The following is a 22,430-nucleotide window of genomic DNA, read 5'->3' on the forward strand; positions in this document are numbered from 1 at the left end:
GTTCCTTATCCAAAGGACACTTACAGCCCAAGACCAGGGCTCAAAGTTAACACCTTAACTTTTATGCTTCAAAACCAGAAGTGATTTATTTACTTTTATTGCGGCCAAGCCGCCTAGGGGTAAATGTATCTCTTTAACTATCTAGCATAGTTAAACCTAATCAAATGCATAACGTGTGGCTTTCAGCCAACGTACTGAGAGACCTTGTTAACTCTCCAACTTATGTACTGAGAGTTTGTTAACTCTCCGGGTACTTCGTACCCCTGTGTGTTCCACACCATGTAACCCCGTTACACTCTCCCTCACTAAGATGAGAACATTCCGTTCTCGAACTTTCCTCAGCGAGGTCACGTCTTGTCAAGACGACGGAGGTCACTAGACCTCACCTGTGCGTTCTGCAGCTCCACGAGCTCACAAACGCGTTCGCATCCTTGATGCCTGGCAATCCCACTCCGGCCCACGGCCCAACGTCTCCAGCGCGTCGCGCCGCCCCTGCCTCGTCGGTCCCAGACCCCCAACTGCGCTCCGCAACTGCTCCAAGAGCATCTTCGTCTCTTTCGGTGGCGGAGTACCACCAAGAGTATCGCCGTCGACACGGTCAACGCTCCATGAGCCGTCAACAAGAAGAGAGCAAAGCTCAAAGCTCGTCAGAGCCGCGGGCGCCGCCCAGAGGGAACGATGGTCTTCTCGGAACTCGAAGAGGGCGAAGTCGATTACGACGAGCCCATGGGTAGTGAGGATCACTCCAACCCAACCTCTCCGAGGTCGCACGCTGGTGCCGCGTCTTCCCCAGCTTCCTCTGTGAGGTCTAGCCGCTCAACGGCGCGATCTCCAACAAGAAGAGACCTGCGGACACCGCATCCGTTCTCTGAACGTTCGAATCCGTTTCGCTCGCTGCGCGATGCGCCACCGCTATCGTCGCGGTATGACGAGGAAGATCGATACGATCACAACGTCATTACGAATGACCTGGACGAGGCCCAAGGCCGTCAGTTGTCCAATGAGCAGCACTCGCAGTCGTTCCGACCTGTGGTCCGACCACTTGTTCTAACGTCACGCCGTGACTACGGCTTCCAGCCGCGGAACCCTGCCGAAGCGGCCCGCCTCGCGGCGCAGCAGCCGCTGAACACGTACACGTGTGGGCCTGCGGCCTCGACTGCTGATGAGCAAGTGCAACGGCACCGGCTCCGAGAGCGATATCTGACTCCACAAGTCACAACTCCTCAGGAGTATCAGGCGCGCCTGCAGATGCAGCTAAACCGCCAACCGGTTCCCTCTATGCGAACCATCCCGGTTGTTCTCAACCCTGGGGAATCCCAGCGTGCTTATGAAGCACAATTCCGAAGCTGGGTGGAGGGAGCTCGACGGCTCCCCTCCTACAATGCTCTTCGAGCAAGTTTCTCTGAAACTGATATTCGTCTTGAGAGACGTTTGCGCTTAGACTTCGCTAAGTCGAAAGCACGTCGACGAACACTGGGACCCCGTCCCCATCACCTCGAGGCGTCACCACCTCTTGCTCATGCTGCGAGCACCGCTCTTTCCTATGAGCCGGCTGCTCCAGCCACTGGTCGGAGCTTGAGCTCAGCCACCGACCTGTCATCCCCGCGTTCTAGCGGCGGGAAGCGCTCGGCGCCTGACGACGCGGTCGTACGCCGTAGCGGCGGGGCAGTGAGTGTGCCCGATCAAAAGCGTCGACGACGTCAGGGCAGTCCTGCCGGAGGACAACCTCAAACTCCCAAGAGTTTTGTGAGTGAGGATAACCCCTCCATTTCACAAGGTACTGAGTACGACCCTGGCGCCTGCGCCTCGCCACCAGGCGTTCCACATGGAAGTGGAGCTCGCCGTGCTCGTCGAGCAGAGCAGGAGGAGGCCGAGCCTCAGCTGGACTCTCGCGTCGCGAGTCGCAGCGACGTGTTCGCGCTGGAGCAACGTGTGGGTTCCCTGAACCAGTATCTCCATGATACGACTGACTCTCTGAGTCGCCTTGCAGATGGTCTCGATGAGACGAACCACCGCGTGGACTGGTTTGAACAACCACAGTCGGTTCAGAACCGAGTCGTGGACCTTGAGCGTCAAGTCGCTCAGCTGCAAGGTCAGATCGACTTGCTGTTGCGTCTTGTGGCCCCGCCACCTGCTGTCGCTCAGCCTGCCGTGGTTCGGCCTCCCGCTGTTGCGCAGCCTGTCGTGGCCCAGCCACCGTTGGCGCCAACGCCTCCGCGCTCACCTGAGCAGGGTCCTGATACGGCTTGAGTAAGCCAACGTAGAAGACTGGATGCGTGCGCATCTTCTTCGGAAGGTTAAGCGTATACGCTAGGCCCTTCTTGGCCACGACCTTGAACGGTCCTATGAACCGTGGTCTCAATTTTGTCTTAAAGACTGCAGACACTGCATGAGTAGGTAGGTTTTTTGCATTTAATAAAACTTGGTCCCCGACCTCAAACCTTTCTTCATTGCGTCTGCCTTTGGCATCTGCATGTTCTTTTTGCATATCTTGGCTTTCAGCCATAGCGTCGCGTACTTGACGCATTACGCTTAGTCTCAAAGAGACAAAGTCATTGACTTGCTTGCGAACCGCAACAGGGCTGACATCAGCTAGCCGCTCGGCTATCCCTCCCCCATCAAGCCCTGAGCCACTGCGTGGCGGCGTCAGTGGGACTTGAGGGTTAACCAAGCCGTTCACATAGAACGGAGTGTAGCCTGTCGAGGCGTGCACTGCATTATTTAATGCGAACTCGACGAGTGGGAGCATCTGGCTCCAGCGTTTTGGCGCCTCAGCGCATACGCTTCGGAGGATATCCTCCACAACGCGATTCACGCGTTCTGTTTGACCATCGGTCTGCGGATGGTCCGCTGTGGACATGTCCAAACGAGTGCCAAGCACTCCGAAGAGGGACGTCCAGAACTTCGCGGTGAAGCGCGGGTCTCGATCCGAGACAATTGCCTCAGGCAAGCCATGTTGGCGAAAGACTCGGTCTAAAAACAGCAAAGCTGTACCTTCACCATCTATGGTGTCCGGCACCGCCGCTAAATGAGCCATCTTGCTCAATCGGTCTACAAAGACCACAATACCCGTGTTTCCTGCCTTGTCCTTGGGAAGGCCAAACACAAAGTCCATACTCATGGACTGCCAACATCCCTTGGGGACAGGCAAACTCGCCAATGGCGCTGCCGTGCTCGGCGCGGACTTCGTCCGTTGACACGTCTCACACGTGCGTACATAGGTGCCAACCCACTTATACATCTTGGCCCACCAGTACATCGAGCTCACCGAGCCATAGGTCTTCTCCCGACCTAAGTGCCCGCCCACGGGCGTATCATGAACCTCATAGAGGATTCGATACTTTAGATCCTCATCATGAGGAACGACTACACGAGGGTTATCCTCAGAGTCGGTGCTGTAGTACAGCAGGCCGCCATCGAGCGAGTATCGATGCAGCCTCGCGCGTAAGCGCCCAGACAATTCCTTGTCAGAGTCTTTAAACTCTTCGCTCCCAAGAGCCCGTAGCAGCGCTACGCACATGTCGTCTTGTGCATACGCTCCGCGTATCAAGTCAGGCACTGACGACATCACTGTCGTGACATGAGCTAACTCGTAGTCCGGCCTGCGCGAGAGCGCATCGGCCACTACATTAAGCCGCCCCGGCTTGTACTTCCCCTCGAAGTTATACTCGGCAAAGAAGGAAAGCCATCTTGCCATTCTCTGAGAGAGATGAGGCGACTGTGTCGCAGTGCGTAACGACGCATGATCAGTAAAGATCACAAAAGGCTTAGAGCCTAGCAGGTGTACCCTGAATTTGACTAGAGCATACTTCATTGCAAGTAGCTCTTTGTCATGAACTGGATAGTTCTTCTCTGCAGCTTTGAGCTGGCGAGACTCAAACGCGATCACGCGTTCACGCCCTTCGGCGTCTGCTTGTAGTAAAGCACAACCGATTGCAAAATCGGAGGCGTCACAGACGACGCTAAACGGACTACCCGGGTCCGGTAGCGCAAGGATCGGAGCCTGGAGAAGGCTCTCCTTCACAGCCTCAAAGGCTCCGTCGTGCTCGACGTTCCAGCACCATGGTGCGTCCTTCTTAAGGAGATCTGATAATGGCCGAGCCATCTCCGCGTAGTTCGCACTGTACTTGTGCAAGTAATTGGCTAAGCCTAGCCACTTGCGTAAGTCTTTTTGGTTCTTGGGAACCGGCCAGTCCACGATGGCCTTGACTTTGGCAGGATCTGCCCGTAAGCCACGCTTCCCAATGAAGCACCCGAGGAAAGGTATCTCCTCCGCGCCAAAGACGCACTTGTCCAAGTTGGCATACAACTTATTAGTGCGCATGCACTCGAGCACCGCTCGCAAGTGGTCAATGTGGTTATCCACGTCTGACTTTCCGTGCTCGGCACGACTATGGACGAATATATCGTCAAAGTACGTTTGAGCGTACGCCCGGTGGGGCCTAAACAGCTGCGTCACAAGACGATTGAACGTTGCTGGTGCGTTCGACAGCCCCTGGGGCATCACCAGCCACTCCTAGAGCATACCGCTCGGAGTACTCACCGCTGTCAGCGGAATGTCGCTCGCTCTCATGAGCAATTGGTAGTAGCCATCGACCAAGTCGAGCGCGCTGTACAGCGTACAGCCTACCATGTTGTTCTGCAGAACATCCTTGCGAGGAATCGGCGTTTGCGCCGGGATAGTGGCCGCATTTAGCTTGTTAAAAGCATGAACAATGCGCCACTTGCCGTTCGGCTTTCTGACACAGAACGTGGGTGTCGAGTGCGGAGACTTACTCTCACGCACCATCCCTGCCTCGTGCTTCGCACGGAAGAATGCGTCAATGACGTCACACTGCTCTCTCGGCAAAGGCCATTGCCTTGTTACGCAGTATTTGGTTCCAGGAACCAGGTCAATCTCATGACACACGCCTCGATCCGGAGGCAGGCCCGTCGGTGGGTCTTTTGAGACAACGTCTCCATACTCCTTCACCACCGGGTAGAAGGGATCCGAAGGATCTTTGAGGATCGCCGATCCACTTCTTGCGCTCAGCGCCTTCTTGGTGTCCTCTAGGACCGCGTCGTCCACGACGGATGAGGAGTTCAACTCCTCCTCAGGTCCCAGCAAGACCACCTCGGCTAGCTCGCCTGCCTTTAAGGCTTCGCCGAACTCGGCAATGGACATCTCGTCCAGCTCTAGCAGAGCATCTGCAGCGGGCAGAGTATCAAGACTGATATCGCCTTCTACCTCCCCCGTCACTCCGTTCACGAGTGTATACAGCTGTTCACAGCAATCACGTGGAGCATCACCGCTCGTCACGTTGGACACATCGTCCGACGTCGAAGACGTCACAGACGCCCTGCGTCTTCTTCTCCTCTCCCTCCGCGACCGAGCCCGGCCGGATGAGGGCGGTGTGGCGACATCTCCGTCACCACCACCGGGTGCAGCAGCACCATCACTCCTCGAAGAGGATACAGTGTCTCGCAAGACACTCGGCTGAAAGCCAAGAGGTTCTTGACCTTCACACAGTGAACTAGGTGTCACTTCACCTGCATCTCCTGGGCCACGCCCATGATGCCTCGACTCGCAGTCGACCGCGACCCTCGGGTCACGCAGCGGTAGGTCATCGACCAGATTCATACCACTCAGTGGATTACGCGCCACTCCGCGCTCGTCCTCACCAGGACCCAGCAGTTGGTCATTGACCTGACCTGCACCGCTCCGCGGATAACGTGCCGCACCACGTACGCCCTCAGGGCAAACAGCAACCTCGTTGCTAACAATTTCGGACATACCAATGTCCAGCACTACGGCCGCCTCGGCCTCGTGCTCGCGCCAAAAGCGCTTCTGCTTCCTAGCAGAGGTGGGTTCATGACTCACCAAAGCTCCACTAGGAGCAGGGTGCGACGCACCCAGCGTTTTCGACTTCCAGTCGATCCATGGCTCATGACGTTCCAGCCATGCCATGCCAAGGATGAGGTCATACCTCGCATCCAGGTCAAAGACCAAACAGCGCTCCACGCTATCGAAGTTCTCAAACTTCACTCCAAGGTCGACAGAGACCTTCGACACAGTTACCAGTGTCCCCGTCGCGAGACGGACAGAGATCGTATCTCTCGTTGGCACTTCCAGTGCCTCAGCATACAGCTGACTCCCTTCCAGGGTGGAGCGGCGGGCGTAGTTCCCCGAGGCTCCCGAGTTAATCAAGACTCTCCATGGCTTTGCAAAGCCCTTCACGTTCGCTTGAACGACCAGCAAGCCCGGCTTGCACACACTCTTCTCGTAAGAGAGCTCAGCTCTCTTCGGGGCTGAGCCCCGTTGTCCTCTACCTCTTCGAGGCACAACAGAACTTAGTTCTTCCCCAGTAGGCCGCCCCGCGCCTACTGGGAGTTGCCGTTTCCCGGCGATGACCCGGAGGGTTGGCTCGCCGGAGCCTCGCGCTTCTTGCGCAGAGGGCAATAGGCCCTCAAGTGCTTAGTGCTATTGCACACAAAGCATCGGCGGATGCCGGCGCGCTGCTCCGCAGCAAGAAGCTCCGCTTCTCCGTCTTCAGCATAGCTGAGGTCCATCGGCTCTGGACCGCTCGAAGAGCTTGCGCTACCAGCGCTCCAACCAGGTCGCGCCGACCTGAAGTTGTGCTCGGCATTTAATGCCACATTCACCGCCTCTTCGAAAGCGTTAGGGTGTACACGGAACACTTCCGTTCGAGCTGCGCTCACACGAAGTCCCTCCATAAACACGGTCACGCTGACCAGTTCTGGAAGAGGGTCCGCCGCCATTCCGGCGATAAGAGTTCTCAACTCTTGGACATAGTCCAATAACTCCTTCTTACCCTGGCGGGTAGCAAGGAACTTCGACCGGATACGGTACGCCTGATTAGGCGGCGCGAACACGCGCGAAAGCTGTTGCTTCAGCTGATCCCAAGTGGGAAATGCAGCGTCAACAGACGTGCCGCACGTTAGTGCCCATTCGCGAGCGCGACCTCCAAGCCTGGAGATAGCCAGCGCCACGCGCTGATGCTCAGACTGGAGCAGGGCCGATCCCATGGCCATCTCGACCTCACGGGTCCAGAGAAGGAGATTCTCTCCATCCTTCCCCTCGAAGGTTTTTACGCTCACCATGAGCGGTTTCAGTCTCATAGACTCTTCACGCGTCATCGACGCCGCCGCCGTTGCGGCGCTCATCTTCTCTTGGACATGCTCCAAGAGCGCGTTCTCGTAGCGGGAGAACGATTCCAGCCTGGCAGTGACCGCCTCTGGACCTTGCGATGCAAGATGAGCCACGCCCTCCGGGCCAAGCAAGGACAGAAGCTTAGTAAGCGCGTCCTGCTGCGCCGGGGGCAAATTCGCGAACACGGGGTGTTCCATCCTCGCAGAGGATATAGTCAACCGACTCAGGAGCGGGATTGACTACAAGTGCTACCAAGTGCAGCGGGGCTGCCGTAGCTTTAGCGTCAGAGGAAGACGTTCGACTCAAAGAGTCACTAATACTAAGTTCCTTATCCAAAGGACACTTACAGCCCAAGACCAGGGCTCAAAGTTAACACCTTAACTTTTATGCTTCAAAACCAGAAGTGATTTATTTACTATTATTGCGGCCAAGCCGCCTAGGGGTAAATGTATCTCTTTAACTATCTAGCATAGTTAAACCTAATCAAATGCATAACGTGTGGCTTTCAGCCAACGTACTGAGAGACCTTGTTAACTCTCCAACTTATGTACTGAGAGTTTGTTAACTCACCGGGTACTTCGTACCCCTGTGTGTTCCACACCATGTAACCCCGTTACACAAGGTAATAAGTATCCTCCTTTCCTCATATTCAAGAGTGGTGTTTCTCGTCATGATCACGTGCAGGAAAAGAATTACGCAGTGCGTCACGGATTCAGCGTTCGTGTAACGGGGTACGTAGCCCTAAGTGTACCCTGGTTACATGAAGTGTGACACTTCACACTTCAGGAGTATGACACGTCATACTCCGGGATATTTGGTACAAGGTATCAAGGTCGTTCAAAGCCAACCATTGGTTAAACGACATTGCATTTCTATAGGTAAATTATAGTTTGTATTAAACCCAAACTTAATCTACCTAAAAATATACTCAGTTTACAATCTACCTTATTTAGGTCACTTCGAACTCTTTAATTAAAGAGGGGACCTGTGAACTGCCGTTCACTGAGAGTTTGTATACTCTCGGAAGATAACTTCCTCTAGCGCAAGGTGCTGTGTGGCCCCGCCACACTTGGTAGCACTTGTAGTCAATCCACGCCACCACGGGTAGACTACCTGAACCTCTCCGAAGCTCGTTGCCATGGATAGGAACGACTTCTCCCATATGAACGACTCTCAGCTCGAGTCAGTTCGGAAGATGGCAGGCATCTTCGAGATGGAGGCCCTGCAGAGCCTGGTGGTATCAACACCGGCTGAGCAGCTCGAGCGCGTCAATGCATTCGACGCGTACGAGCAGGGCCTCATCGCGCATGTGCGGGAGAACCTGCAGGCTCCGGCGGCGGAAGCAAATCCGCCTCACCCGAAGCCAATACGGCTGAAGGTTAAGCCGTATGAAGGGAAGGAAGGCGACAACCTTCACTTCTGGGTCCGAGAAGTAGAGCTCGCGATGGACGCGGCTCTGATCTCGACCGAGCAACTTCGTGTTGCTTTTGCACTCTCCAAACTTAGCGGCCGTGCTAAGAGTTGGGTGTACACACGGGAAGCAACATCCCCTGGATGTTTCACATCCTGGGCTCAGCTGTGCGAACAGCTCCGAGCCGCGGTCCTCCCGGCAAACTACGAGTACCGCCAGCGTTCGCGCTTCCTCGCGTGTAAACAAGGAAGGCGCGAACTGCACGAGTATGTGCAAGAGATACGGGAGCTCACGGCGTCCCTAGTGGGAAACCCACTCAACGAACACATCAAGATGACAGTGTTCATGGACGGCCTTCGAGTGGTCCCCGCACGCACTCAGCTGCTCCGGGTGCAGTCAAGCACCCTTGAAGAGGCGATTCAAGTGGCTCTTCAAGAAGAGTACAGCCATCGCCAGGCGCGTACGCCGGCCTCAGCGTCTCCTGGGAGGTCCTTGTCGGCTCCCGGTCGAACAAGCCCCAACGGGCCAGTTCCCATGGAACTCGGGTCCGCCGAACAGCGTGACATCCGCTGCTTCGGCTGTGGGAAGATGGGCCACTTCAAGCGTGACTGTCCCGCCGAAAGACTCCGCAGACGGTCCTTCCCCAAGCCCGTCCTCAAGGGTCGCTGGCAGAAGCCAGGATCCCGGGGACAGGGGAACGCCGGGAACCAGTACGGGCGGGGCGCCCTACTGGGGAAGAACTAAGTCTTCGTGATGGGTGCGCGGGTGGCGCGTACCACGGGGGCTTAGCCCCTGACAGGCTTCGCAATCTCGAATTGGCGAAGAGCAGCGGCGGGTTGCTCGTAGTACACGGATGTGTACGGGGATACGATCATCCCTTTAGAATCTTGATCGACTCTGGGGCGTCGAAGAATTTCGCACGCCGCCAGACGGTTGCTCGTAACAGCAACAAGTTGTCCGATGCTTGGAGAGAAAGCAAGAGCAACGGGACGGTGTCAGTGCGACTGGCCGACGGGAAGGTCGTCACTGTCCCCAACGTCCAAGTGGATCTGGCCGTCAAGTTTGAAGACTTTGACAGCCTCGCACAGTTCACTGTTCTCGATATAGATCCATATGATATGATCCTGGGCATGCCCTGGCTTGAGAAGCACGAGCCCTGGATCGACTGGCGAGGCAAGGCAATCGGTGCCAGCCGCCCTGCGCAGTCCGACAGAGCATTGGTGAGTCATGTTCCCACCTCTGTCAGGACCCGGGGCGCCCGCAAGGGCTGCCAGGGTACCAAAGCATCCGGCAGATGCTTGGGAGTCGTCGACGTATATGACGACTTCGAGGATGCTTTGATGGTGGCCGCGCCCAGAAGAGGCGCTGGCCAAGTGGGTAACTTAGGTCCACAGGCGGGTAGATTAGTTCCGCAGACAGCTGCAGCTGTGTCATGAACACTGAGAACAGCGTGTTCAGAGTGGGTAACAGAGTTCCACTCACGGTCGCCCAGACCTTAACTGAAGAGGAAGACGTCGGATACGCTTACTGTGTGGGTAACACAGTGCCACACGCGGTCGCCCAGACCTTAACTGAAGAGGAAGGCGTTGAACACGCTTCCTGTGTGGGTAACACCGTGCCACACGCGGTCGCCTAGGCCTTAACTGAAGAGGAAGGCGTTGAACACGCTTCCTATGTGGGTACCATAGTACCACACGAGGCCACGAGTGCCTCGGATGTCGTAGCGACGACATCCCTAGACGTGGGCAGCAAAGCTCCCCGTCACAGACGACGTCGACAAAGACGCCGCCGCCGCCTCAAGTCGGATCCGAACTTCGTTCCGATCGACGTCGCTTCAAGCGACTCAGAGTCCAGGGCCCGGGCTCCTCCGACAAGGCCGGTGGAAGAGTGTTATCACGTCTTCGATGGCGAGACAGGTTTACCCGTCAAGGCATCTGGTGTCCACTTGGAACCGTTGCCAGAGGTTGCAGAGATACTGCACCTCGAGGAAATGACGGCTGAGTCTTTCCTGACCAACCTCAAGGCTGGAGAGATTGCTGAGATGGTACTCATGAGACCTGAGACCACTCAGGAGGAGCTGAACTCCTCCTCTGTCTTGGACGAGAACGTCCTGGAAGACATGAACAAGTAGCGTCAGGCGCGCTTGGGTTCTGAGATTCTCAAGAACCCCAAGGATCCGGTGTATCCTTTGGTGACGGAGTATGCGGACGTGGTGAACAAACACCCACCGACCCAGCTCCCACCGGATCGAGGCGTACGGCACAAAGTATTGTGTCACGAGGCAATGGCCTCTCCCGCGCGAACAGTGCGAGGTCATTGATGCCTTCTTCGCCGCGAAAGCGAAGGCAGGCATGGTGCGGGAGTCGAAATCCCCGCACTCGACGCCGACTTTCTGCGTTCGTAAGCCGAACGGAAAGTGGCGTCTGGTTCACGCTTATAACAAGCTGAACAACGCAACGGCGCCGACCCAAACACCAATCCCACGAAAGGATGTGTTGTTGAACAACATGGCCGGGAGTGTACTATACACTACGCTGGATTTGGTAGACGGATACTACCAAATCCTGATGCGAGAGAGCGACATCCCGCTCACCGCGGTATGCACTCCAAGCGGCATACTTTGGGAGTGGCTCGTCATGCCGCAGGGCTTGTCTAACGCCCCGGCGACGTTCAATCGCCTGGTGACGCAATTGTTCCGCCCTTTATGTACCTTCGTACAGACGTACTTCGACGACATATTCGTCCATAGCTGTGCCGAGGGAGACAAGACGGCCATGGAGGTGCATCTAGGACACCTCCGTCGAGTGTTGGACGTAATGCGAGCGAACAAGCTCTACGCCAACATCGACAAGTGCGTTTTCGCGTCACCAGAGATTAAAGTTCTCGGTTGCTTCGTAAGCAATGTGGGCGTTCGGGCTGACCCAGACAAGGTCAAGGCCATAGCAGCATGGCCGACGCCCCGATCCCAGAAGGATCTTCGAAAGTGGTTGGGCTTGGCCAACTACCTTCACAAGTACAGCGCAGGGTACGCGGGCTTCGCTAAGCCCTTGTCGAGTCTCCTTCAGAAGGACGTTGACTGGCGCTGGGAGCAAGAGCACCAGGATGCTTTTGACAGCATCAAGGCCAGTCCCTGTCCTGGCCCTGCCGGACGAGACGAAGCCGTTTAGCGTCGTCTGCGATGCCTCCGATTACGCCATTGGATGTGCATTGCTGCAGGCCGACACGGCTGGACACGAACGAGTCATCTCGTTCCAGTCCAGGCAGCTCAAAGCCGCCGAGCGGAACTACCCTGTCCATGACAAGGAGCTCCTGGCAATGAAATATGCCCTTGTGAAGTTCCGTGTTCACCTTCTGGGCTCTAGGCCCTTTGTGATCTACACAGACCACGCGTCCTTGAGAACGGCGACTAACTCGCCTCACCTCTCCCAAAGGATGGCGAGGTGGCTGTCCTTCTTCGCGGAATACAACTTCCGCGTCGAATACAAGCCGGGCAAGCTCAACGTGCTTGCGGACGCCCTCTCTCGGCGTCCTGACTATGAGTTGGCCCACATCACGCGGGTGACAACGGATCTATATGATCGGATACGCATGGCGTGTCGGGACGATGAGGCTGTTGCGCCTATCGTCAAGTTCCTTATGGCCGGAACGAGCGCGAAGTCCGACTGGCTCTCGTCGCGGCAGTGCTCACGGCTCCACCGATATGAGTTGAAGGAGGGCCTCCTCTATTACCGGGTGGAGCCCACTGCTCCTCCACGGGTGGTTGTACCCAACGACGAGGATCTGAAGCTCGACATCCTCGCGGAGGCGCATGACGCGCCCTCCAGCGGCCACTTGGGCCGCGAGAAGACTTTTCTGTCGGTCTCTCAGTCCTTCTGGTGGACCCACATGTACAGGTGGGTCGCCCGGTACGTCAAGACATGTGAAACATGTCAGCGGGTCAAACCCGCAGGGCACTCTTCGGCTCCACTTCAGAGCCTGCCCGTACCGGCTGACTGTCGAAAGTCGATGAGTCTTGACTTCATCTTTGGGCTTCCCGCCGACGGACACGGCAACACCGGAATTTTGGTGTTCGTGTGTCGGCTGAGCAAGATGGTACATCTTGCTCCAGTTCCAGTCACTGTTACGGGCGAACAAACCGCAAGCTTGTTCGTCGATGGCGTGTTCCACTATCACGGTCTCCCGGAGACGATTGTCTCGGACCGAGACCCGCGGTTCACTGCTGCGTTTTGGAAAACGCTGTTCCCTTTACTGGGAACTCGTCTGCGGATGTCCACTGCGGACCATCCGCAGACAGACGGCCAAACAGAGCGCGTCAATCGAGTGCTCGAGGACACTCTGCGCAGTGTGTGCGCGGCAGCACCACGTACGTGGTCGACGCAGCTTCCAGTGGTTGAGTTTGCGCTCAACAACGCGGTGCACGCGTCCACGGGGTTCACGCCGTTCTACTTGAACGGCTTACGCCACCCCAGAGTGCCTCTCACTCTTCGAGGAGACACTGACTCCTCTATTCTAAGACCAGTTTCGCTGCGGAAACAGGTGGAATCCTTTATGGATACCAAGCTGAGCATTGTCAGCAGGGTCCGCGATGCCATGGCAGCGGCCCAAGATGAACAAAAGGAGTACTCAGACAAACATGGAAGAGGAAACTTAAGTATATTTGAGGTTGGAGACTTAGTGTTGCTAGACACGAGGAACCTACCTCTTGACACTGTCAGCTCTGTCGGCAGCAACAAGCTGAAGTACCGCTTCATCGGACCTTTTGCAGTCCTGGCCAGACATGGTGCGTCGTACACCATCGACCTTCCAAAGTCAATGATGACGCACCCGACGTTCTATGTCGGACGTCTTAAGCGGTACTTTGACCCGCAGGGGGTTGCTGACTCGCAGACCCCCCTTGACCCAGCTCCTCGAAGCGAGGGCCGGTCACAGTCGTCGACGAGGTCATCGGAGCAGGCACCCAAGCCTCGGTCGGGACGGCAAGGCTGCGGTCAAGACCGTACGCCGGAGGGGCTCCATACGAACGAACACCGGCGCCATACGCCGAGTACGCTGAGTACGCTGGGTACGCACCATACGCGTACGTCTGGGAGTGTGCCGCAGGCGGCTCCGGACGTGGCAACAAAGCCTCGATCCGTCGGATCATGCGAAAGGCCTCGTCCAGATCGGTCGAAGAGGCCCAGCGATCCACCCGCAGGTGCAGGCTCGTGACCTCTCGCTCCAGCAGGTCCAGGCGGCCCGCAAGACGAGCGAGCTCGCCCTGATTCCCGGCCTGGGCGGCAGCATTACCGCCAGTCCCAAGGCCAAGTGCAATCTCAAGCACGAGGACACGTTGGCGGAGGCGGTCAACCTCAGGGTCCTGTGTCGGACCCGCAGTCGGAGCACTCGGACGAGAGTGGCTCTCGGGAGGCGCCGAGTACTCGTACTCGTACGAGGACACCTCCGCCCCTGCTTGACCGGAATGGAGAAGTCCACTTCCACGCGGAGCGGATCCTCCAGGAGCAACGGCGTCGCGGTAAGCGACAGCTCCTCGAAGTGGAGGGGTTATGCCCACTCCGAGAACTCGTGGGAGCCGATTGAACGGCTCCTGATTGACTACCCGAAGACTGTCGCAATCTGGGAACAGAAGCGGCGGCAGCTTCATAAGTAGTCCGGGGCTTCTTGCCCGAACGGGGTACGGACGATGAATACATACCGTACCCGCGCTCATCGTGAGCGCTAGAAGCCGCGCGCTTCAGAATGTTCCTTGGCAGCATACGCTTGCTGATCAAGTGGGCAAACCTCACACGAAGATCACGCTGGTCCAGGATGCGGGACAGCAGCTGATCTTCATGGAGTTCCCGTAACTCCGTGGGTGAGTACTTAAGAGTCTCCACCCACGCCCAGAACATGTCCTCACAAGAACTCCACGTGGGACAGTTCTCGGGCATAACCCAGGGGTATCCCCAAAGTGGATAGAGACCACCCCGGGTCTCGGGCTTCTTACGACAAGTCGTGAAGTCCTTAAGGGGAATGCGGTGTGGCGCGAGAAGCACACACCGAGCAGCCTCCAAGTTGTCGACGAACAACTGTTCTTCCTGAACAAGGGCTCGTTCATAGATGCCCCTAGAAGTGTGGCCGCCCACAAGGCCACGAGGAGCGACGAGAAGCTCTAAGAAGAGGTCAGCCCCAGAGCTCTCCTCGGGAGGCCAATACCCTCTTGAGTTGATGGCATCTCCCTGGCTGACGGGTGCCACCACCGACCCCCCACGCACACGCTGGGCAGCTTGGAACTCCTCCTGCTGCTGGTCGAGGTCATTCGAGACCTCCCGGGGCTCAACGATAGCACCCTCCTCTTCCTCTTCTTCCTTCTTCTCCTCCTCTTCATCCGAGGAGTCGAAGATACTCCGATAGGAGCGACGAGTCTCCTTCTCCTCGCGGAGTGGAGACTTAGAGGCTGTACGCTTCTTTGAGGGCTTGGCGCCTTCGGCTTTAGAGGCCTTAGCACGCGCAAGACCCTCGGCAAGCGAGAGACGTTTGCGAGGATTCTCTTCCTCATCGCCACCGGCTTTGGGAGCGCCCTTAGCCTTGACGGCCGGACTCTCAGAGCGCACAGAGGTCCTGGGACTGTGATCACGTTGATCACTAGCGAGCTACTGCACGCTGTCATCTTTGTGCTCACTGGGCACTGGGCTGTGCCCTCCCACAGAGTCCGCAGGAGCATCGTGAGTGCTCTCGGATTCGGCATCGTCCTCACTGCCCGAGTTGAACTCACGTTCCACGAACCGAGGGTTCGGACGATTGTCTGAAGATGAGGGCGACGGACTGCGGCGCTTGCTTGCGCGCTTGTCCACAGCCGCGTCACCCGAGGAACCGATCGCCTCGGAGGCCACCTGAGCAGCCTCCTTGAGTGCAGAGCCTTTGCCGTGAGGCTTAGTGCTCTTGGCTTGCGCCTTACCGGCAGCAGCCTTGGAGCGTGTCTTAGCACCGCTCTTTGCAGTGCCACGAGGCATGATAACGGTCGAAGTGGAGACCTAGACGAAGAGCGCACAGGTTGCTGCTCGAGGCTCTAACTGTGAAGTGAGCCTCCGCCGCGCTCGCGCGGCCAAGTCGATGGTTTTCGACTTTGAGAATGAGAGTTTGTGACGAACACCTCTTCATTCTGATTGGTCGGTAAACCGAACCTAAGTGGGGGGAGGATGTAACGGGGTACGTAGCCCTAAGTGTACCCTGGTTACATGAAGTGTGACACTTCACACTTCAGGAGTATGACACGTCATACTCCGGGATATTTGGTACAAGGTACCAAGGTCGTTCAAAGCCAACCATTGGTTAAACGACATTGCATTTCTATAGGTAGCTTATAGTTTGTATTAAACCCAAACTTAATCTATCTATAAATATACTCAGTTTACAATCTACCTTATTTAGGTCACTTCGCTCTTTTTAATTAAAGAGGGGACCTGTGAGCTGCCGTTCACTGAGAGTTTGTATACTCTCGGAAGATAACTTCCTCTAGCGCAAGGTGCTGTGTGACCCCGTCACAGTTCGTCTGTGGAAAGAGGCCTTTGGCCTACAAGCGCTGCATGGTTGTCTAGTCTACGGTAATCCTACATCATGGTGGAATGCTCGCATCTCGTTGGAATTTTTGGAGTACCATTTTGGGTTTCGCGAAAACATGGACGAGAAGATATTACTCTTGTGGGATGATTTTTCGGGGCATTGGACCAAAGAAGTAGTTGACTATGCGACTGCAATTAACATCGTGTTGATGAAAGTACCTCCACGGTACACTTATGTCTGTCAACCTGCTGACGTGGCATGGAACCAACCGTTTAAGAGCAGATTACGGGCAAGGTGGCTGGATCTACTAAGCAATCAGATATTGAATCACCACGCGCTCGAGAGAGATCTCGAGGAGCAGCGCCGTAAGGTTGCCGTTGAAGTGGCGGCCATTTCCCGGGCTGAAATACAAGAAGTTGCCCGTGAGAAGATTCGCAGCCTCCACGAGCAGATACTAAGCTCAAAGTTTGAGATGGTGGCGCCCAAGCGTGTGGATATTGCGTCATTGATTACCGAAAGCCGGAAAGAGCTCAGCTCTAAGACAATTATTGCTGGTTTTGCTAAAGCTGGGCTTCTGTGTGACGTGCGCGTGGCTGACGAAGAAGACATTAATTCGGATTCTTCCCATATTACAGACCCTGTAACAAAGCTCAATGATCTTGGCGTCGTGGGTCAGTCCGTCGATAGCGATGACGAGTATGCGAGTAGTGATGCCTCGGATAATGATCTCTTCTCCTAGCGATAACCATAAATACATGTAGTATATTTGCAAAGGTAACCAAGTGGACTTGGTCACGTAGCTCAGTGGTTAAGAGCACCGCAATTTTGCGGATGGACGCGGGTTCGAATTCCGCCGTGTCCAATTTTTATTGGCTAAAATAAACAATTTAAATATCAGCTAAAACTTAAGATTTAACTACTAATTTTGTGTAGCAACCCAAAACCTACAACAAGCTGCGCACACGGCCGTTCGCTTAGGACAGGGGGAAATCGGTAGCTCAAATTTTTAAAAGTTAACATGATCTTCTAATATAAACTCAGATATTTGAAAAATATTAGATGCAGTACTAGATTATATTTTATGATATTCCCACTTAAGTACTTTTCTTGACATCTTAAGTGCATCGAGGTCTCACCAAAGAACTATTTCGGATGTTCTAAAACAGCAATAGTGACGTAGGCTTCAAAACTGACGAGTATTTGCTCTAGTATTCCACTGTGACACAAACAAAGATGATCGAGATAACACTTCTTGCCAGAACCGCGCTGTAAAGCGTGGATCACGGTCCCACACATTTCGAGCGGCATTCCATGGTGTCGCAACACCATGTCAACAAACAGTCGTGCCGTCTGCACGGCCGTGACTTCAGCCGGTACTGCAGCACGATGAACCATCTGCTGAATCGGTCTACAAAGACCACAACGCCAGCCCTCAGCTTGTTGTCTGGCGGAAGACCGAAAACAAAGTCCATAGAAATGGACTGCCAACACTCCGGCGGTGTCGGTAGTGATCGTAGTGGAGCCTGTGAATACGTTGGCACACATTGCAAGCACGTACGTACTTGCGCACCCACTTGTACTGGTGGTTCCAGTAGAAATCTCTCGTGAGAAGGGTGTATGTCTTCTCACGGCCCGGATGCCCTGCCGGAGGGGCATCGTGATACTCGTACATGATCCGCATACGCAGATCCTAATCATTCGACACGACGATGCGATCCACATCGTCCTCCACTGCGCTCTAAGGCAGCAGTCCTTCGTGCACACGATATCGGTGTGCATGAGCTCGCAGATGTGGCGACAACCTCCGACGTGACACGTCGGCAGGTGCTAAGACCTAGTCTAGCAGCTGTTTCGCGTCTGCGTCTCTCGCATACGCGTTCATCACGTCGTCGATCAATGTCGACGACGGAGCAATTACTCGTTCGACGCCAATTCGGTTGACGTCGGCTGCCTTAGCAGCGTAATCAGGTCGAAGCGACAGCGCTTCGGCCACCACTTTCAACCTTCCAGGTTTGAACTTAACCTGGAAGTCGTACTCCGCAAAGAACGACAACCATCTCGCCATTCGTTGCGAGATGTGCGGAGTCTTCACTGCTGTTCGCAGTGAAGCGTGGTCGACGTAGACCACGAACGGTCTACTCCCAAGTAAATACACTCGGAACTTCGTGAATACATACTTCATGGCAAGGAGCTCCTTGTCATATACAGAGTAGTTACGCTCAGCTGGCTTCAGCTGACGCGACTGGTAGTAGACCACACGACCACGGCCCTCGGGATCGTGCTGCATCAACGCGCATCCGATCGCAAAATCGGATGCGTCACAAACGATGTGGAATGGGCAATCTTGGTCAGCCACTGCCAAGATCGGCGCCTCAGTCAAGCCTTGCTTGACTGTATCGAAGGCCTGCAGACACTCAGCAGCCCAAATCCACTTAACATCCTTTTTCAGGAGCTGTGACCGCGGGCGAATCTTGCCAGCGTAATTATCAACATACTTGCTCGAGTACCGAATTCTCTTAATTATCACGTACTATTTCTTATGACATTCAGAAGGGTTTCAGCTAATCAGGGGCCGAACTGGAAAGACCTCCGTGCATCCTTAGCTATCGCATTCAGTCGTACGAAATGTCTTTCTGCCTGTGCATTTTGCCATCGGATGGCTCCTGCGCAACACCGCCGCCCAAAAGGGCGACCACGACTTCCAGGAGGCCGAGGCCGTAAAGTGAGGAAGAACCGCGCACAAACTAGAGGTCTTAGACCATTTGTCAAGGGGTGGGGACATCAATCAGTCAATTCTATCCTGATCTTACAGCCGCCGTACACTTCGTGAATGAAATCCATATATCGGGGGATTTAGACATGGAGAATAGTTTGGACGATGATTTTGACGACATGTTCCGAGCCGTTGCAGATATTAATCTACAACAGTAGATTTTATTATGAACACTTTGGATAGACAGTACACACAATTTCTGGTCTATGTGCGAACACTTTTCTGAGTGTCATATCTAAGGGGATTCGGTCAGTAGCAGCACTTGTTGCGATGACGACGTATTTGCAAATAACGGCGACACAGACGACGAACGCTTGAGCGACGTCTACGGCTGGCTGGAATGGATCGTCAAGAGCAACCCCCCGCTTCACTTCTTCGAGGGCCAAGCTGCGACGCGGTAAGGAGAATTTTTGACTGAGTTTCACTTTGCTACGTATACTTTGACAGCTTTTTGTGAATTTAGCTACTCTAATTTGAACCAATTCGTGTTGAGACACTCATGAGTTCCATGTAAAGCCTCAACGGGATTGTGGCCGAAATACCGGACAGATTTGAGCTCCTCCTGGACAAAAATAGCCACACCTCGGAGTGCTTCATCGCTTGCCACGAAGTATGCAGCATCACGAAGACCCCGCCCTTCTGCATGGCACCCCACTTTAGAGAGCTCCACCGGGACCTCTCGGCACGTGGGCACTATGCGTTTCTTGCTGGATGCTGCCCTGAGACTTCAGCAAGAAGCTGAAAGATTGTCTATTGCTGTGGGCGACAACTATGCCGTTAACCGCCTGCTTGTCACGCTCATTGACATCCCTCTTGTTGGATGTGCTAGCCACCGGCTGAATCGAGCAGTCCAAGTTGATATGGAGTAGCACGAAAACGACATGACCTGTGTCCAAGCTCTGATGGTGTGCGTGCGCACGCTTAAGCAGCCCGCTTAGCTCAGGTATTTGCTGTTACAATATGCTATATGTTTGCAGGCTGTTCTACTACCCACGCCCCCGAGCCTTGGTGTATACTGCTGCTCCACCCTATTCCTGTGCTATGCTGCATGGCCCCAATTTAGGGCCAACATCGAAGTGTTTAGTGCCGCATCGGCCGCTACTGCACTGCCGTAGCTGCTCTTAAATAATTATTGTATTGGAATTTCAAAACAATAATTTACAATGGCTTTTTAAGATACCAGAAGTCACTTTCAATAGATTTTTTCCGCTTGTACTTTCTTATTTTTTTATTTAACTTTGCCATGTTTCTTTCTTGAAAAACAAATTTTTGAAGCATGACAGTGAAAAAATAGCTTAGTTTGGATACAATAATTTATTTTCACTTTTGGTCTCAGAAAAACAATATATCATTTCTGAGTGAATTGATGATATTATTGCAATGTTATTATCGGAGCACCTGTGCGGTAGCGCCTCCAAGACGCAAATTGCTTAAAGCACTGCGATCGTCTCTATTTTAAATACACTAAAATACGAATTGTATTAATCAAAACGAGTCCCGTTTTCAATATCGCTGTTGGATACAGAGACTGTTTTAGTGATTTACAGGAAAGCACTGTCGGATAGGATTTTGGCGATTACTAATCGACATAAATTAGGTTATTTTATGTGAGTGTATTCTAACTAAGTATCATATGATATTTTAACTTAGAAATCTGAAAATATAAGATACAGTTCTAGATAATATTTTATGATATTCCCAATTAAGTACTTTTGTTGACATCTTAGCATCTGCTGAGTGAATCCAAAGAACTCTTTCGGATGTTCTAAAACAGCAATAGTGAAGGTAGGCCTTAAACCTGACGGGTTTTTGTTCTAGTATTCCACTGTGACACAGACAAAGCCGATCGAGATGAAAAACCACCAGCGGTTGCAGTTGTTTGAAGTCGATAGAGCGAAATCATGGTATTTGCTCTTGTTATCTGCCTATAGCCTCGTCCACATCGTGCGTCTCATAAACTACAAACTGTGATACTACATTAATGCGCTCAGCAGTACCAATACACCACACCAACCTTGCCGTCACTATCACAATTGTCCCGGACTTCATTTCCCTCACTATTGATTAGGCCCTTGTTTAGGTGTGGGCACAACAATCGCGACGCTGCGATAATTTGAGGTTAGGGTGAAGTGGCTGTTGTCCAAGTGAAATATGGATGCTCAGTCCAGTCTTCTCCATAGCTTGGCCAAGTAAACGCTCGCAACCTACCAACCATTTGCCTCTAGCTAGAGAACATCTTGCTTATCATTTCATTTGGCATTTAGATGGACGAGTTGAACGACGTTGACCTCTGCCACCCTATAAGCAGCCCTGGTCCAACAGAATAAGATCACCCAGCGCTCGGAGCGAAAGCCGAGCCTGTGCCGTTGGCTACGAGCTCCAAGAAGTCGAAGATTGGGAAGCGATTCAAGTGGTGAGACGAAATGATTGCAGAGCTGTTGAGGCTGCGTTTTGCGGACGGCGACGTCAAGCACTGGCTTGAGAGTGCCCAGACGAAGAGCTCACACGTTTACTACTTGGAGAGTACTTTAGCAAATTACTCATGAACGGAAGACAGTGACAGTACATATACAATACTGTTCGCATTGGACGCGAACAGCCGAGATGATAGGAAAGAACTTCATGCTCACAGCTACCGTCTCGTCGCGTGCCCTCCAGTACCAAGACACATCCTTTCTATAACAATGTTTACGCTCTGAGTGATGGTAACTGCCGCTATAGCCTCCGCTTCTGGAAAGCCGACATAGTACGCCTGCACAAGGCTCTAAAGCGCGAGGAAGACTACAAATTGCCAAGCCGCGTTCGGGTTGATGGAGTCGAGGGGATCTGTGTTATGCAGCACCGACTAGCGTATCCAGGCCGGTACGGTGGTCTCGCCGTCATGTTCGGCAGGTCGCCTACTGCGCTATGCCTTATTTTCCGGCTAATGGTGAACCTCATGTACGCTAAGTACGCCCGACTGCTTGCGCTCGAGTGCGGCATTTTAAGTACTTCACGATGCGAAGCTTACGCGCAGGCTATATCCGCAAGGAAAGTCCGATTAAGAGATGCATCGTCTTTATAGACGGCACCGTTCGTGCCATAGCTCGCCCTGCTCGCGACCAGCGGGAGTGCTACAACGGACACAAATGCAAGCACGCATTGAAGTTCCAGGGAGTTTTGGCTCCAGACGGCATCTTTATCGACTTTTACGGTCCTGTGGTAGGCCGTCGTCGCCACGATATCTACCTGCTACGCGAAAGTCGCATCCTGCAGCGCCTCCAGACTGCGCATTCTGAGGCCTATTGTTTATTTGGGGACCCTGCGTACTCAAATACGCCAAATTTACAGGTTGGGTACAAAGGGTCACGTCTTTCGCGAGACCAGGAAGCCTTTAATGCTGCAATGAGTGTCGTGCGAGTTGCTGTAGAGTATGGTTTTGGTGGCGTAACACGACTGTGGCCGTACGTGAATATAAAGGTCTCGTCGAAGCTGCTTCTTTCCCCGATTGGTAAGTACTACTTGGTGGCGGCTCTTCTGACCAACTTTAGATATTGTGCTAATCCAAACCAGATTCG

The 22,430-nt window shown here is 54.0% G+C and overlaps 1 pseudogene across 1 annotated transcript; it reads left to right on the top strand.

Moving 5' to 3' along the window:
- The first annotated feature begins 16,890 nt into the window (after nucleotides 1–16,890).
- On the top strand, nucleotides 16,891–16,962 carry PITG_29098 (annotated as a pseudogene). The gene has a single exon. The product of its transcript is annotated as a tRNA-OTHER (tRNA).
- The last annotated feature ends 5,468 nt before the right edge of the window (nucleotides 16,963–22,430 follow it).

This window comes from Phytophthora infestans, genomic scaffold, assembly GCF_000142945.1.
Source record: "Phytophthora infestans T30-4 supercont1.47 genomic scaffold, whole genome shotgun sequence".
NCBI lineage: Eukaryota > Oomycota > Peronosporomycetes > Peronosporales > Peronosporaceae > Phytophthora > Phytophthora infestans.